General features: G+C 46.9%; 1 long non-coding RNA gene across 6 annotated transcripts in view; it reads left to right on the top strand.

The window, feature by feature from the left end:
* The window catches only part of LOC134556235 (uncharacterized), a 73,291-nt gene extending 58,552 nt beyond the window's left edge, over positions 1-14,739 (top strand). For 2 of the 6 annotated variants that reach the window (XR_010081625.1, XR_010081624.1), the window contains exons 9-10: positions 4,469-4,567; positions 13,932-14,737. This is a non-coding gene — a long non-coding RNA (uncharacterized LOC134556235). Of the gene's footprint in view, positions 1-4,468; positions 4,568-13,931 lie in introns of all 6 variants that reach the window. The other 4 variants (XR_010081623.1, XR_010081621.1, XR_010081626.1 and 1 more) reach the window with 3 other exon arrangements.
* The last annotated feature ends 785 nt before the right edge of the window (positions 14,740-15,524 follow it).

Raw genomic sequence — 15,524 nt, 5'->3', positions numbered from 1 at the left:
CTGGGCTCTGGGCACTGTTTTTTGCTTGCAGCCAGTGTGGCTGTGCAAGTCATTGAGGACTGAGACCACTGAACCCTCATGGGGTCTGAGCCTCTTCTGCCTGTTCCCAGCCCTCTGCCCTGCTCACCAAGGTGGTGTCAGCTTGTGGTACTCCAACAGGGATTAATCCCACTGAATGTGGACACAGCAACCCCTACCTGAGCTGTCAAGACACCCCTTCTAACAAGCAGAAAGCAAGAGGTGTGGCTAGAGGCTGAGTCATTTTAACCTGACAGCCCAAACAAGCCTGGCTAATCTGCCCTAAAAAGATGCCTGTTCTTTTCCAGAAGCTGCAACACAAGCCCACAGTGCTCAGGTTGGCTGGAGATCCTGCACTGTAAGGCAAGCTGAATCCCTCTCCCTGGTTTTGTGTTGGATGTGGCCATGTAAAACATCAACAGATGAGAAAGCTGGTTTTGTTCTGTACTGGTCTCTGTGTCTTCCAGGTCTTCTGTTGTTTCTGGGGTTGAGAAAGGAACATTCAACTATCAAGTCAGTGCCCCATCTTGAATTTTTATGTATCCCTCTTCTTCTTATAATGAACTGTACACCTGGAGTGTGCCTCAGTGTGCTCAGTGCAGCCAGCTGGGCACAGTGCTGAGCAAAGATTGTATCTCTCTCTAGGAAGTCAGACCCTACTAAGAGCTACCATCAGTTACACACAAAGTCCCCAAATATCTTGATGTCTCCTTTGCCCAAGCATGAGATCATTACCTGTTGTGTGGGGATAAGTTGGGCTCCTTAGTGAAGAAAAGCCCACAGCACCAGGCTTCAACAAAAAGAGGAGATTCTAAGTGATTTCTAACTGTGTGGCTGAGGGTCTGCTAGCTGTTCTCCTGTTCTGGGCTGCTTCCAGATCCTGGTGATAGGCACAGCATTCATCAGGAGCTCTAGCAGCCAGTCCATCAGAACAGCAGTGTATAAGGAGATGGATGCAAGGAGCCATCAAGGGTGAGGAGCTGGCTTTAGGAGTGTGTTTGCACCCATCTGAAACCTGTCCACTGTCTGAGATGCTAAGCCATTTTCTGAGCTTCTCATCATTGTGTTGTGCTCCTTCTTTCCATCGAGTTTGTATAAAGAACAAGCCTTTGGGGTAGAACTTTTCTGCCTTTGACACTCCCAACTCATTCTTGCAAGTTTATATTTGTTGTGTTGTTTGAGTAACCAGTAATAAATAATGTTTTGGTCAAGACTCTTAAAATGGGTCGGTGAACCTCAAAGTGTCTCTGAGTTGTTTATACCATGAGGGCCAATCCTCCTGATTTAGGATTAGGTGAAGCACTGACATCCTAGGGCATTTTAGAGTTAGACCAAACAACCAAAAATTTGTGTTCTATTGTATTTAGAGGAGATGTAGCATTCCCTAACAGAAATCCTGCATGCCTAGATGTAGACAAATGAATAATGTCCTGAACAGTCTAAAAGAAAATACCTCCTCCATCCAATATATGTGGGTTAGAAAGGACATTTTTGCCTTGTGCCTCCTGCTTCAGTTTAGAGTTGATTAAGCAACTTCCTTCTACAGAGAAAGTATTTCTGTAAGTGGCAGAAGAAAAATATTGCAGAGGAAAAAAAAAGCTCTTGAATTCCAAAAATACTGTCTCCTTTCAAAGTAAGATTTATATGCAAGAAGACAATCTCTCTTACAGAGTTTTTCCTGTCACTTGGAGTCCACTCACTGGAAACAAGCATACAGTTTAAAAATATATTGGAAGAGCAGCTTGGACACAGAGAAAGGAATGACCTGTAGTCCTAAAAAACAGAGAAGCTTTTCAGTAGCTTGGGGCTTGGAACAAGAAGCTAAAAGTTATGTAACACCAGTAAAATTTGGGGCATTCTCGTTACCTAAAAAATAACCATTCTTGGCTTCTCACGTTAATATCTCTTCTGAGGGATTACGTTAACTGTTTCTTGGGGAAGCTGGATGGAAACCTACAGCTGTGATGGTGAGTTTTCTTCAAGGTGTGAAGGGCTGGGATGAGTGAGTGGCTGGGTTATTTGAGGGCTGATGCTCCTGAGTCCTCTCTGTCTGGGATCCAGACAAGACTTCCTGTTGGGAAACACTGTCCCACTTCTTCAGGGCGAGACAAACAACGGAGCAGTTCCTGCTCTGGCAGGACACTGGAGGCAGCAAACTGTTTCCAGTTAATGCTACAAGCACAAAGTGCCTTCTGGAGTTATCAAAGCAGAGGTAACATACCTCCTTTCTTGCTGTCCTTGGTTTTATTAAGGTAGTTTTAGTCCTTGCATAATTCTAAGAAATGTTGTGTGGGCCTTCTGTAAGGAAAAGGATGGATGCCTGTGTGCACCTCCGAGGGGGAAACAATGGGTAGCACTAGCTCTGTTTAAGGACACAACTTCATTTTCAGCATGAGTGGAAAGTATGTGGGAATGCTTAATAGCTTTTCATAGAACAAAACAATAACCTAAACAAATTGCCCCCCTTTCAAAAAACCCCCCCAAAAACCCCCAAAAAACAAACAAACAAACAAAAAACCACCAACCCCCAAAACCCCCAAGCAACAACCCAGCAAAAAAAGCCCAAAAAATCCAACCAAATCACAAAACAAATAGAGGCATATGTGTTTCATTTTTAAAAGAAACAAGCCTAGATTATAAAAAAAATATAAATATCTATACATATTTGTATATATATATATGCGTACATATATATATCATCTTTGGAACAAGATGGAGCAAGGACTTGTTTGTCCTGTGATATGGCAGCCCAGCAGTTCCTGGCAATGGTTTTGCAGCTTTGGTGAGCTGGTAAAGTCTCAGCCATGCTCTGAGGAGCACTCTGGTCTGTCCCTTAGCAAGCATTGTCTAGGAAATGGGGAAAGAGATGCAGGAGATGTTTTGTGACACCTTTGACACTGATAACTTGTGTCTGTAAGTTGAGCTGCTTTTTGGAACTGTGTCCAGGTTGTCATGGGGCTGCTTAAGAAACTCCAGAATCCCACAGTACTCTCAGTGGTCCTCCCTTTGTTCCACCACAGATGTCCTGCACAGAGGCAAAACCAGATGGATCTGCCTTGAGTGGCTTTTGGTTTTATTCTTCCTTTTGTTTTTATTCTTTATGGTATTCAAAAAGCACAGTCTTTTAGTTTCCTGTCCCTTATACACCCTTGTGACCATTTAAAGGGGTCCACAGACTGTCCATATAAAAGCAAGTGTGCACACAGAGCCCATCTGCTCCACTGATGACTAAATGGGCTGTTACATGTACATTTAATAATTGTATCACATGCCTAGTTTTTTCTGTGTGAAAAGCATAGAGGTACCTATCAGCAGATATAAATGCCTACTAAAAGGCTGTGATGTGGTAGAAGGGCTCTTAGCAGGAGATGTGTGGGAAGTAATCTTTGTTATGGTTGTACCAACCTTAACTAGCCCAACTGTGATGATCCCAAGCTGAAGAAACCTTTGTACCACACAGTATTTTCCAGTTAATTATATATATTTGTGCATCTGGGTGTGTGTGTGTGGACAAGTGAGATCATCCATTCCTGTGAGAGTTTTTTTTATCCTATCCAGAAGATTTTTCCTCTCACTAGCTCCTTTCCAGGAGCTCAACAACAACAATAGGGCCAAGGGCCTTTCCTCTCATCTGGTGTCTGCAGTCCAGTGTCTGCACTGGGGTGTGGGCTCTCCAAGTCAGCTCCAAGGATGGCTCCAGCTTGAGTCTGCTGCATTTCCAAGCTCAGATAACACAGGATGTTTTCAGGTCAGCCTGGCTGCTGGCCGAGTTCTTGCCAGAAGTGGGAAATGGGAACCAGGAAAACAAATACTTTTTTTTTAAAGTTTGTATGTGTCTGAATATGAGAGAAAAACTCTGTATTTTGAGCCATTTGGCATCCCTTAGTGATGTGCAATCAAGGGTCTAGTTCCCCTTTAGTTCAAACAGGTTTGTTCTAAAGTTGTATTTAAAAAATTCTATTTTGGTACTTACTTAGAAGTCTAGGGGTAAGTTTTGGTTGATTTTTCTAAGGTGGGTTGGTCTGTGCATGTAGGGTTTTTTCTTTTTGAGAATGGCACTATTATTTTCTCCTTCCCGTATTTTCTTGGATCGGGAGGTTTGCTGAGGTGCCAAACCATGGCTGGCTACAGCTTCAGCACATCTTGTAACAAGGCAGGCCGTGACACGCCAGAGTGGTGGAGCGTGGTATGCACAGTCCAGGAAAGATGTGACAGATTAACTCTGCTGATAATGTTCACCACTCGAGATCCTCTGCTAAAATCCCCTTCTTCCAGGTAGTTTAACTCTTGAGACACTGGTGTAACAAGCACCTCAAGAAAACAGATGCCTACAGACACCCACCATCAGAACAATATTTCCTAAGTGTAGAGCTGGGCAAGTGTAGAAATATGAGTTATTCTTTCCTAGCAAGGGAAGCATAATTTCTTCCCAGTTTCTGTGTCATTTCAGGCACTGTGCTGGCTGGGATTTGCATTCTCTCTCTGCTTCCACAAGGAGTATGAGGAACGCTGAGCAGCACCACCACAACTTGATTCTCTTCAGCCAAAGGTATGACAGCCCCAAAACACATCCCTCTGCCCTTGGCCAGAAAGGGCATTCATAGTCCTCCCACCCTTCCCATTCATCCTCTTCCCCTTTTCACACCTAGAAAACACAAAATATTGTGCAATGCCTGCAAAACTTACGCAGTACAGGCCAGGCCTTCAGCAGGTACCTTAGTTCTGTCTTGGCTTGGGGCATATAAACAGGCATTTAGGATTATAACCTTATGTTCAGAATTTTGCTTTGGGTAAGGTGCCATGTGCCAGTGAGATCCTACAACCCTGACCTAAGGCCAGCCCACAGGGGAAGGAGGCAAGCTGGGTTATGGGACCCTGAGTTCTCAACCTGCAAGAAGAGGGTTGTGCAGGGGTGTTATTGCTGAGTATAATACAGCCTTCCAAAGGCTGCACTCTTGTCTAATAAAGTCTTTAGCTTGTCAGAGGCAATGAAAGCTGATTGCTGTACTCATCAGGCTCATGGCTTCCTTTGGAGCCTCTTTCACTCCCCAAACGTTGATAACATCAATCTGGATGGAAGGAGAGACTGTAGAGATGGTCTGAACATCAGGATTACTCACCTGCCCTGGAGGACTGATCTTCCTCTTGCTTACCTGAGCAGTAGCAGGACTCTCTTGGTGAAGCTCTATATTTTTACAAGAGGAGGTATAAGCAGTTTCCAAAATCTGGATAGGAAATACACTTACAGCTCTCCCTTCTTCAAAATAATTAGTGGGAGGAAGAAGAGAAGAGAAGAGAAGAGAAGAGAAGAGAAGAGAAGAGAAGAGAAGAGAAGAGAAGAGAAGAGAAGAGAAGAGAAGAGAAGAGAAAGAGAAGAGAAGAGAAGAGAAGAGAAGAGAAGAGAAGAGAAGAGAAGAGAAGAGAAGAGAGAGAAGAGAAGAGAAGAGAAGAGGAAGAGAAGAGAAGAGAAGAGAAGAGAAGAGAAGAGAAGAGAAGAGAAGAGAAGAGAAAGAGAAGAGAAGAGAAGAGAAGAGAAGAGAAGAGAAGAGAAGAGAAGAGAAGAGAAGAGAAGAGAAGAGAAGAGAAGAGAAGAGAAGAGAAGAGAAGAGAAGAGAGAAGAGAGGAGAGAGAGAGAGAGGAGAGGAGAGGAGAGGAGAGGAGAGGAGAGGAGAGGAGAGGAAGAGGAGAGGAGAGGAGAGGAGAGGAGAGGAGAGGAGAGGAGAGGAGAGGAGAGGAGAGGAGAGGAGAGGAGAGGAGAGGAGAGGAGAGGAGAGGAGAGGAGAGGAGAGGAGAGGAGAGGAGAGGAGAGGGAGAGGAGAGGAGAGGAGAGGAGAGGAGAGGAGAGGAGAGGAGAGGAGAGGAGAGGAGAGGAGAGGAGAGGAGAGGAGAGGAGAGGAGAGGAGAGGAGAGGAGAGGAGAGGAGAGGAGAGGAGAGGAGAGGAGAGGAGAGGAGAGGAGAGGAGAGGAGAGGAGAGGAGAGGAGAGGAGAGGAGAGGAGAGGAGAGGAGAGGGAGAGGAGAGGAGAGGAGAGGAGAGGAGAGGAGAGGAGAGGAAGGAGAGGAGAGAAGAGAAGAGAAGAGAAGAGAAGAGAAGAGAAGAGAGAGAAAGAGAAGAGAAGAGAAGAGAAGAGAAGAGAAGAGAGAAGAGAAGAGAAGAGAAGAGAAGAGAGAGACAATGATCATTACTGTGTTGAAAATAAAAATCTCCATGATACTCTGGTCTTGTGTTAGAAAGACAGTATTTCTCCACTTAGCACTGGACAGGCTCAGGCCAGGCTCTAGGATGAACTGTTCATTTGGATAGAAGCCCTGTTTTATCAGGAACACACTCCACAAATAAGTTTTACAAATCATAAATGAAACCTGATGAACTTTGCCTGGCACAATCAAAAATGGAAAAGAAAGGACAGACTACCAGAAGCAGACTAAATTCAGATAATTGTGTTTTTCTGGAAAAGAAAGAAGGAAACACTTGTTAGTTTGTTATTTTTCCCGGCCTTGTCAATAGAGCTGCTGGTATAGGGGAACTACAGCCTTGTTTGTTATTTGCAAACATTTATATATATATATATATATATATATATATATATATATATATATGTGTGTGTGTGTTCTTATGAAACATAATCTTCACATTAAGGTCCAGCCCTTTCTATTTACCTTCTTGATTATCTGATTGTCCATTCCTACAGCATTGGCTGCTATACATAGTCCATCCATCCTTGCATCTCTGCTGGAGAGCAAAATTACTAAAGATCAGATCAGTTATTGCACAGATTAACTACACCTTATCTGTTCTGCTGTACCCAGCCACATGCATGCCCTCAGCCAGCAGCCTTCAAAAGACAGCCTGTGCCATGTTCAGCAAGGACTTAACCACCTTCCCTGGTCCCAGGACAAGAGCTGGAGAAAGGGAAGTTACCTCTGTATGAGTGGTGTGCTCTAAAATTACACCCTCGCTCCCCTTGTGGTAACTTGCTCATGTAGTCATGGCCTTAAGGCTTTTCTTTAGTATCCATGCCCACGATATCCAAGCATTTTTATGGAACAGCCCACACTAAACATTAATTTCAAATTATTGAGAGTATTTTCATGACTCAACAGCTTTCTAATGACTCTGTACCTTGTTAAAGTCTTGCAGCTCTTTAATAACAAAGTTTTCCCTGATCCCTTGGCATTCAAGCATTCTGTACAACTGAAAAGAAAAGCATAGCTGAAGTGGTTTTTTAGGACACTCGATTTTAAAGTGAGCCCAAAGCAGCAAAGGAGTCTTTGAACATCTCCAGAGTGGACACTCCCAGAGCTCTCTGTATACAGTTTGAATTAATTATTCTCTTCATGGAAATCGTACAAAATGTCCCTCAGGCTCTTTCTGACTGCCTTGCTGCCCTTTTGTGATAATCCCTTGCTATCCGCTGGGACTTTCTGTGGTCCTAAACTTAACATACAAAGCCATTTTTATCTAGGGGCTAGGGTGTGAATAAATGCAGGGAATGTCTCTCAACATGACTTTGTGTTTGTGAGCCTTTCTCCAACTTGATTAGAAATGCTCAAACTTTCTTGCAAGCTGCCTTTAAGCATCCTCCTGTGGCATTGCTGCAGTCAGAAGGATTTCTTCTCCCATGGGTCTCACGAGTCAGCAAGCAGCCAGGAGCAGAAGGGAAGCTTGGAGGCAGACTGGAGGCTTAGGAGATGGATCCTCTAGCCTCTCTTCTTCAGTGCACCACTTCAAATGACCTTGGACACGTCTCCTTGCCACCCTTGGATAATCCAGGTGTGACAGAGCCATGCTGTCTGCCTTTGCTGCCTCAGCTAAACCCCTTTAGTTGGGGTTTCAAGATGGGTTCGCAGCCCTCCACTAATTTCAAATGGGGATACATATGCCTCTGGGATTCTTGAAAAACCCAGCCCTTAACGTTTTATGGAAAGGGTATAAAGGGCCAGAAGAAGGATTTTGTTCACATCATTTGTTGTGATGAGTCCTTTGGATGGAGGAAATTCAGTGAAACATTGCAAAGATCCTCTGCAACAAGGCCTATAACCTCCTGTCTTTAATGACCATCAGCAGAGGGCACACAGCACATTTGGGCTCTGTACCCAAATGCCACTTCAGCCAGTTACCTGCTTTGCAAGAGCCTCACTGAGCTCCTCTTGGCAGCTTCTGAGAGCTTGAAGGGTGTGCAACTCTAGTGTTTCATCATTTAAACATCAGTTGAGAAACAGCTTCTGTTAGACTTACACAAAAACAGCCAACTAAAACCACCACAAACAAAACAACCAAAACAAAAACCAACACCAAAGCCAATAAACCAATGTAACCAGCTTGGGGCCCAGCCACAGCAGAGCTGCTGTTTGGGGTGAGTCAGATATGTGTCCTTGGGCACTGCCAGCTGTGCTCCAGCTGTGCTGGAGACCACACTGACAGGTTTGCTGGCTCAGGTCTTGTTCAAGGCTTGCACAGGGACCCTACAGAGACCCACCACGACCTAGACAGGGATAAAGGCTGGCTTAGAGGCAACATCAGCTTGCTTTGAGAGGGATGAAACACCTCCAAGCAGCAGCAGCCCTACCACTCCTTAGGACCCTACATGAATGCAGTGGGCCCTGCTGTGACAAAGAAATGCTGGTCTCAGATGTTCTGGGCCTGCGAGAGCTGTGGCCGGTCAGTTTGGGTCACAGGTAACATGACCAGCATTCTGTCAGGCCATCATCCTTCTTATTTCAATGTAAACACTTCCCACCTGTCCCAAATACGCGTGCCATTCTCCAAGACTCTCCAGCATTGCTTGCATTTGCAGAACTCTATTCCCCGCTCCCGCTCCCTGCGCCGCATCTGTTCCCATCACAGCTGTGGCCACCCTGTCCTGGCTGCTGACACCCTGGCCCCCCTTCCCCTGCAAACCACCTCCCCTTCCAAGATCAAAATACTCTGTTTTTATTTATTTACCCTGCAGCTGTCAGTGTTGTGTCTGGGTCACTGCACTGCAACATGGACGGACACAGGACACACGATATGTGGAAAATCCTTAAAACTGCAATCCTGGTAGTAACCAACATACATACTATCAACAAATATATCCCTTGGCCCCTTGCACATTTGAAAACAACAGGTCCAGGTGATGGAACAAATGACGTTGGAGGCTGGTACAAGATCCTGGCCCAAACCAGAGCTGCGTTTGCCTGTGGTCAGGGAGAAGAATCAGGGCTGGGGATAGCAGCTATCCCAGAGCTGCCCACCCTGATGGGTTTTTGGCACTGCACAGAAATACACAAGGCAGAAATGTGGCTCTGAGATATCAGAGCTTTGTTTTCTCTCTGCCCACATGTGCTTTTTGAGATGAAAGGAAACACTCTCTCAGATGTCTCAAGGTGGAAGGTGCTGTTGAGGAACAGGAAGCATCTGGGATGGTGCAGGGTGGCAAGGAAAGGCAGAACCTGGAAAGAGTATGATTTTCTTCTGTTTGCTCATTATCCAGACACTGGCTTTGGAGGGGAAGCTTCAGCCCTGTTCAGCCACAGCACCTCATAAAGACAGGCTGGTGCACAGGCTTGCCAGTGGCCTCTCACTCCTACATCCATGCTTAGGAAATTAAGTTAACATTCCAGCAAACTCCAGCCTGCAGGGTACCCACATCCTGTGGCCTTGCATGCAGAACATTCAGTTGATTGCTTTGGGAGGCTGTTGTGTCCTCATGGCCACTGGGAACCAGCGGTGGATCAGCTGGCTCGGGGCTATCGTGTGTCAGCAGCAATTGATTTTTTCAGTATGTGAGATACCGTTTTATAGCCAACCACTGTGTAACCTTTACCCCAGCAAAGTGGAAAGGCCTTCTAAAAAATAGCTGCAGTCTGCCCATTGTTTAAAGACACCCGAGTTTCAGCTACACCATAGCCAGGGCTGTGGTTTCCTGAGCAGGAGCAGCTGGGTGCAGCATTCCCTGCAAACCCAGGTGTTCACTCCCGCTGGCAGCTGTGATTCAGGCTGAGGTAGGACACACAGCACAGCTCTTGGGTGTGTGGCTGCACACCAGGTCTTCTTCAGCTGCCAGCCAGTGCCTCAGGCAGTGCTCAGGGCCACAGGCACTGCACTTTCCTCTGTACCTCCTCAGCTACTGACAGCCTAGGAGGTTAGGCAGAAATAGATTGCCTGGGACTACAGGTTCACATCCCAGCAGTAAAATTTCCAATCCTTGAGATGCAGCTAAACTTGTAGCCAGGAGCCTGCTGGGTGTTCAGAGATTGATGTTAATGACATGCTATGCAAAAACATCTCTTCCACGACAGAATCTTATTCCCCCCCAGTGCAGCACACACAGTTCTTGCTGCCTTCCACCCCAGAAGTGGCTGCATGTCTGATTGTGGCCATGTACACAGCAGTTTGTGAAGCATGCCGAGCCTCTCCAGCATGCAAGGCATTACAGAAATGTAAGACAGGATCTGAGCTATGACAAGCAGAGTGCACGGCATCATATTCCACTGTGCAGCAGGGGAAATAGGGATGCAAAATATGTTCTTGAGCTGAATAAGCCATTTCGATAAAATAAGGACTGAGGTGTACTTTTGTCTCCAAATTTAAACCAAAATAAGACCATAATGTTTCTCACATTGTTCTGTCACAGCTAATTCATGAAATTACCCCACCTCCATTACCACCAGCTATTTTCTATTGTAGGAGTTCAGTTTATGATTCCAATAACTGTAAAACACCAAAAGATTAGGGCAAAGCAAACAGGAAATCTTGCAGCTGGACTGCAGCAGGGTGAGTCATTTCAATACTAAGTGCACTGTACAATCTCTGACCCAAATGATCACTTTTCATTTCTCTTTTGACCTCATGGGACTTTTTTGTTAATTGGACTTTCTCTGTGAGAAAGCATTTCAGATGTGAACATTTTTGTAGGTCTTCTTGCTGTTTCATGATTTGTGGTTAGCTTGGTGCTGGAGAAACCCAGCAAAAATCTCTCTGGTTAGAGAGTGTAATCTAATCTAGTCCAGCTGCAGCCCCTGAGCAACAAATTGCAACATCTAAAGATTTTTCAGGCCAAAAAAATTTTAGCACCTGATCACATCCAGCCACCACTTCCACCCAGAGCAAAGGGAAGATGGGAGCCCCAGCAGAGGATTATGTGTTTGGGCTTAGAGTGCATCCATGGGAGAGAGACCCTCGATGCAAAGCAGGGCCAGCCTCTATCTCTGCTCTTAAGCAGGAGTTGCAATAGTGTCAGTCTGAGCTCTCCATCCCTTGGGGGTTACAGTGGGGTCTGTGGAGCCTCGTGCCTGCAGGGACTGTTCAGCATCTGCAATCTCTGTTTCTCTCTGCTGTGGGATGGGCTGTGGGTGCAGTGCTGGCCATGTGGAAGGGTCTGTGGAGGGTGATGGCTTTCCTGTGCTCTGTAGGGTGTATGTGGCTCCTGAAAAGCAAGCTGTTAGCAGCACCAGTGTGCACCAGAATCTCAGCGTGCACAGGCTGGGGCTCCCATCACCAGCTTAGGTGGCACTGGGTGTGCAGAGAGGACAGCTGGCTTTGTGTGCAGCAGTAACCCAAGAGTTCACACCACTTCTCAGGAAGGATTTGCTGAGCTCTCTGATATGTGTCTGTGTAGCTCTGGACAGCTCAAACCTGCTTTGGCCACCCGTGCATCAGCTGTGCTTGATGCCTAGAGCTGCTTGGGGATGTTCGATTGTCAAAACATTTTGGTGTCAAGGGCCCCTCCACACCCTCTGGTGTGATGTGCTCCCTGGCTAATAGACTGAGCAGGACTGCTTGGGAGCCCATCCCAGTTCTAGTTAGACCCACACCGAGGGTTAGAGACCACGGTGTCAAAGCTATACCTGATGTGACACTATCTGAGGTGCTGGGTAAAACTCTGAAGCAAAGCACGAGTATCTGAGCTCATTCATCTGCTGCAGCAAATGACTGAAGTGAAGACAGCAGAGCCCAGGCCTTCCTGTCTCACTAGGGCCTGGTGTTCTTGAGAACAACCAGAGAGGCTGTTTCTTGTTTTGGGGAATTTATTCCCTTCTGCTTTAGCTGTTTAAGATCTTTGGTCTGGGCTTGCCACAGGTTTTAGTTGCTGGTGCTCCACCATGGCTCGGTGAGCCAGGTTCAGCTGCTGCCCTGTTGGGGTTGGGAGCTGTTCAGCTCCTCGTGTGCACCCCAGAGGAGGAGCTTGCAGAGGAGCAGAGTCTGCTGCAGCACCCAATTCCTGGGGTGGGATTGACTGCACTGTGCTCAGGGTGCAGCCCACCCGAGTGACAAGTGGCAAAAGCTGGCATGCCTGGGGCCCATGCCTGGGGCCCTGGCCTCCAGTATCTGGTGCTGCAAAGGGGCACAGACAGCAGCTGCTGACATTCCAGAGTGCCCAGCTCCATAACTAACCTGGCAATCTCCCTGCCGGTCCCCGCTCTCTGCTCACTGGGTTATCACAGCCATCAGCAGCCCCAAGGACTGGCAGCAGCAGCAGGGTGACTCACCTGGCCTGGTCCTCCTTGCACTAAATCTTGCTATCAAGATGATAATCTGCCGGTAATTTTTGCTCCAGCTGAGCTCTCTAGGCCTGCTCTCACGCATCCTGCTCTCCCTGTAGGCAGAAAGCTTCCCCCCAAATTACCCCACCCTCGCTCGGTGTACCCACAGCCTCTGGCCACTCTCCAGCACATTGTCTAGTTTGGAAACCAAAAACCTCTGCCCTAGTACCTAATTTCAGGAATTAGACTCTGGAGGCCAGTGAGGTGCCATGGAGAGATTCAGGGATGTGCATTTTTGTGGAGGTTGCAGTGCTGAAGCCGTTCATCACTCAGTCAGGGAGGCAGCGCCGACGCTGCCCTGCTGAGCACGGTTAATAATGAGCAGCTTTTCCATAAAAGTTTCCTCCTGTCCCTATAATGCCCAGACAAGGACATGTCACATCATGGCATAGCAGTGGGAGAAGCCATTAGACCTTCAGCAGCTCCAGAGCACAGACCACAAGCTGTGAAATGCAGATGTGCATTGATGCACTAGTAACAAGCACAGGTCATGACTGTGTGTCCTGTTCTCTTCTCTATTCCTGCTGTCACCTGTTTACCTCCCCTTTCCTTCTCCCCCCATCTCTCCTGTTTGATGTTATGTGTGATACAGGGGCTTTGTTCAGAGAGGATGCTGTACTACAGGGCTGGGCTGAGAACTGACAGCTGATTTCATACAGGACTGAACAACTCTCCCTGGGCACAGTGAGGTGCTGAGTGAAACTCTGAAACCTGTAACTGATTTCCCTGATCTGACTTTGGGGTTTGAGGTCTTTGTGAAAAAAGAGCCAGTCATACACATCTAGCCCTTACTGCACAGTCACTAGCATTTAAGAGAAAAGAATAAGAAATTAAACTCTTTTTTTGCTTCTCCTGATTCCTGGGAGGAGCTCCATGTTGAACACCTGACTGATTTACCAGTTTGGAGGGGGGACCCTTTATGTCCTTGGAAAGGGAGTCTGAGTCATCTCCTCTGCTGGAAAATGAGCAGTGCTGAAGCTGTGCCACCAGCCCCAAGCCCTGCAGTGACACTTCCAGGGATGGTGAGAGCCCCACGGGAAAGCTTCTGCTGGAGGTGGGCAGAGATTTCTCTGTGTCCAAAGGAGAAGCATCCCTTATCCATTGGGATATCAAAGCTACCAGCAAAGCTCAAAGGTCTGACTGATGTTATAAGAGTATCTTGGGGCTGGGTTAGAAGCCCCTGGGATTTATCTGAGCTGGGACTATGAGGATCCTTAATGATGTGTTTCTGTTTCACAGCTACTAGAGATACAGGGAAGCAAATATCCCCTTCACATGTGAACCCACAGACCAGGACTAAAGATAAGGATGATGTGAATGTGCTTTTGTTGCATATCCCCTCCCTGTAGACCCCTTTGATCTAATTTACATTATTATTTATTTCAGGGTGACCAGTGTCCCACCTTGCCATGGAGGTCAATGGAAGTTCACTTGTCGACTTCATGCACAGGATTTCAACCCGTGTCTGTGATTAGTGATGAAATGAAATTCACAGCTTGGAACCATTTATCCAGCATATCCAATCAAACACAAACATCCTTTGTGATTGAAAATGAATCAGGGCTGGAGGCAGCTAGCGTGCTGCAGAGGTTTGTGATAGATTAATGAGCTGAGAACAAGCTGCCACCTCCACCCCCATCATCAGTGACTTTCCAGTCTGAGGAAAGGGACGCTGAGCTAGAGGTGGAGGATATACCCTCTGATAACTGTTGCAGTGGGAGGCGAGAAATAAGAGCTCCAAGTGGAGGAGGAGGAGAAAAAAAAGGCCAGCACTGTCCTCTGTTAAGCAGGGTACAGTTCAGAGAGAGCAGCTGCCTGACAGTGTTCTGGCAGGAGGGTCAGGGCAGGAGCAGCCCTGTGCTCACAGCACCTGTTATCGAACACTACCCGCAGGTACCAGGGCAGCACAGACCGTGGTTTTCTGACTTCTGCCAGACACGTGGGAAGGTCAGGGGCCTGTGAGACGAAAGGAGAGGATGAAACAGCTGACAAGGTCTGCCCTCAGTGAGATGCAGTAACACCAATGCAGAAGGGCTCATCCCTTCTGCAGAGGCATGAAGGATCCCAGAGGATTCTTGGGCTTAAAGATGAAAATAAAGTCTGAGTTTGAGTGTCACCACTCAGTGATTTTTTAATTGGGAAAATCATGTTATTTACCCTTTCCTTCCCTTCCCCCTTGACATGCCAGCCCTGGAAGCGTGACAGAGGGTCCAGGCTGTGGCAGTAACCTGCTTCTCCTGCTGAAGAGTGGCTGCACCATCAGCTGAGCTGAGCTGCTGGGTCAGGGTGGGAGGGGGATGAGCCTGTGCTTCAGCTGGGGAATGGTTGTGCATTAAGCCAGGGCCAGTCAGCCACTTGCACTTCTCTGACCTCAATATTCACCAACATCAAAGTGAAATTTTAGTTCCCTCAGATTAGAAAAGTTTGAAAGGGTGAAATGTGTGTTGCCTGAAAGTGAAGAAGCCAGAAAGCCAACCTTTAACTGATTATTTTGAGTACACATTATTTGTGATTGTGGGGTTTTTTTACAACTGGGGCAAACCACACTTCAGAGAGTCTTTGCAATATGAGGCTTTTATAAGTGGTGGGCTGACACTGTAGGTTTTACAACCAAAGAAGGTGAAAGAGACATTTCAGGGCTAAGACCATGAGTTAAGCTGGTGCCTAAAGATTTTTGAATTTGGTGTGCCATGTGCTTAAACACAAGAACCCTGCACTGGTGGGTGGCTGGCAGGAGAAGCTGCTGCCAAAAGCAGAGCCAGGGAGCCTGCTAGGTCTGCACCCTGCCAGCACTGCATTTTGGGCTGTCTTCTAAAGCCTCCTTTATCAGCATGTGCTGGGAGTCCACAACCACATAAGACAGGGGAAAAAGCTGTGCTTGTCCCACTGACTGGCTGGGGTCAGCATCTCCTGCCTCAGATGAAAAAAGGTCATTTCTCCTAAAGTCCCGACACCTCTCCTGCTCCCTTGAACCAGTTT

Source organism: Prinia subflava, chromosome 11 (genome assembly GCF_021018805.1).
Source record: "Prinia subflava isolate CZ2003 ecotype Zambia chromosome 11, Cam_Psub_1.2, whole genome shotgun sequence".
NCBI classification, from domain to species: Eukaryota; Metazoa; Chordata; class Aves; order Passeriformes; family Cisticolidae; genus Prinia; species Prinia subflava.
The sequence above is the reverse complement of the archived record's forward strand: the minus strand, read 5'-3'. Positions and strand labels throughout refer to the sequence as shown.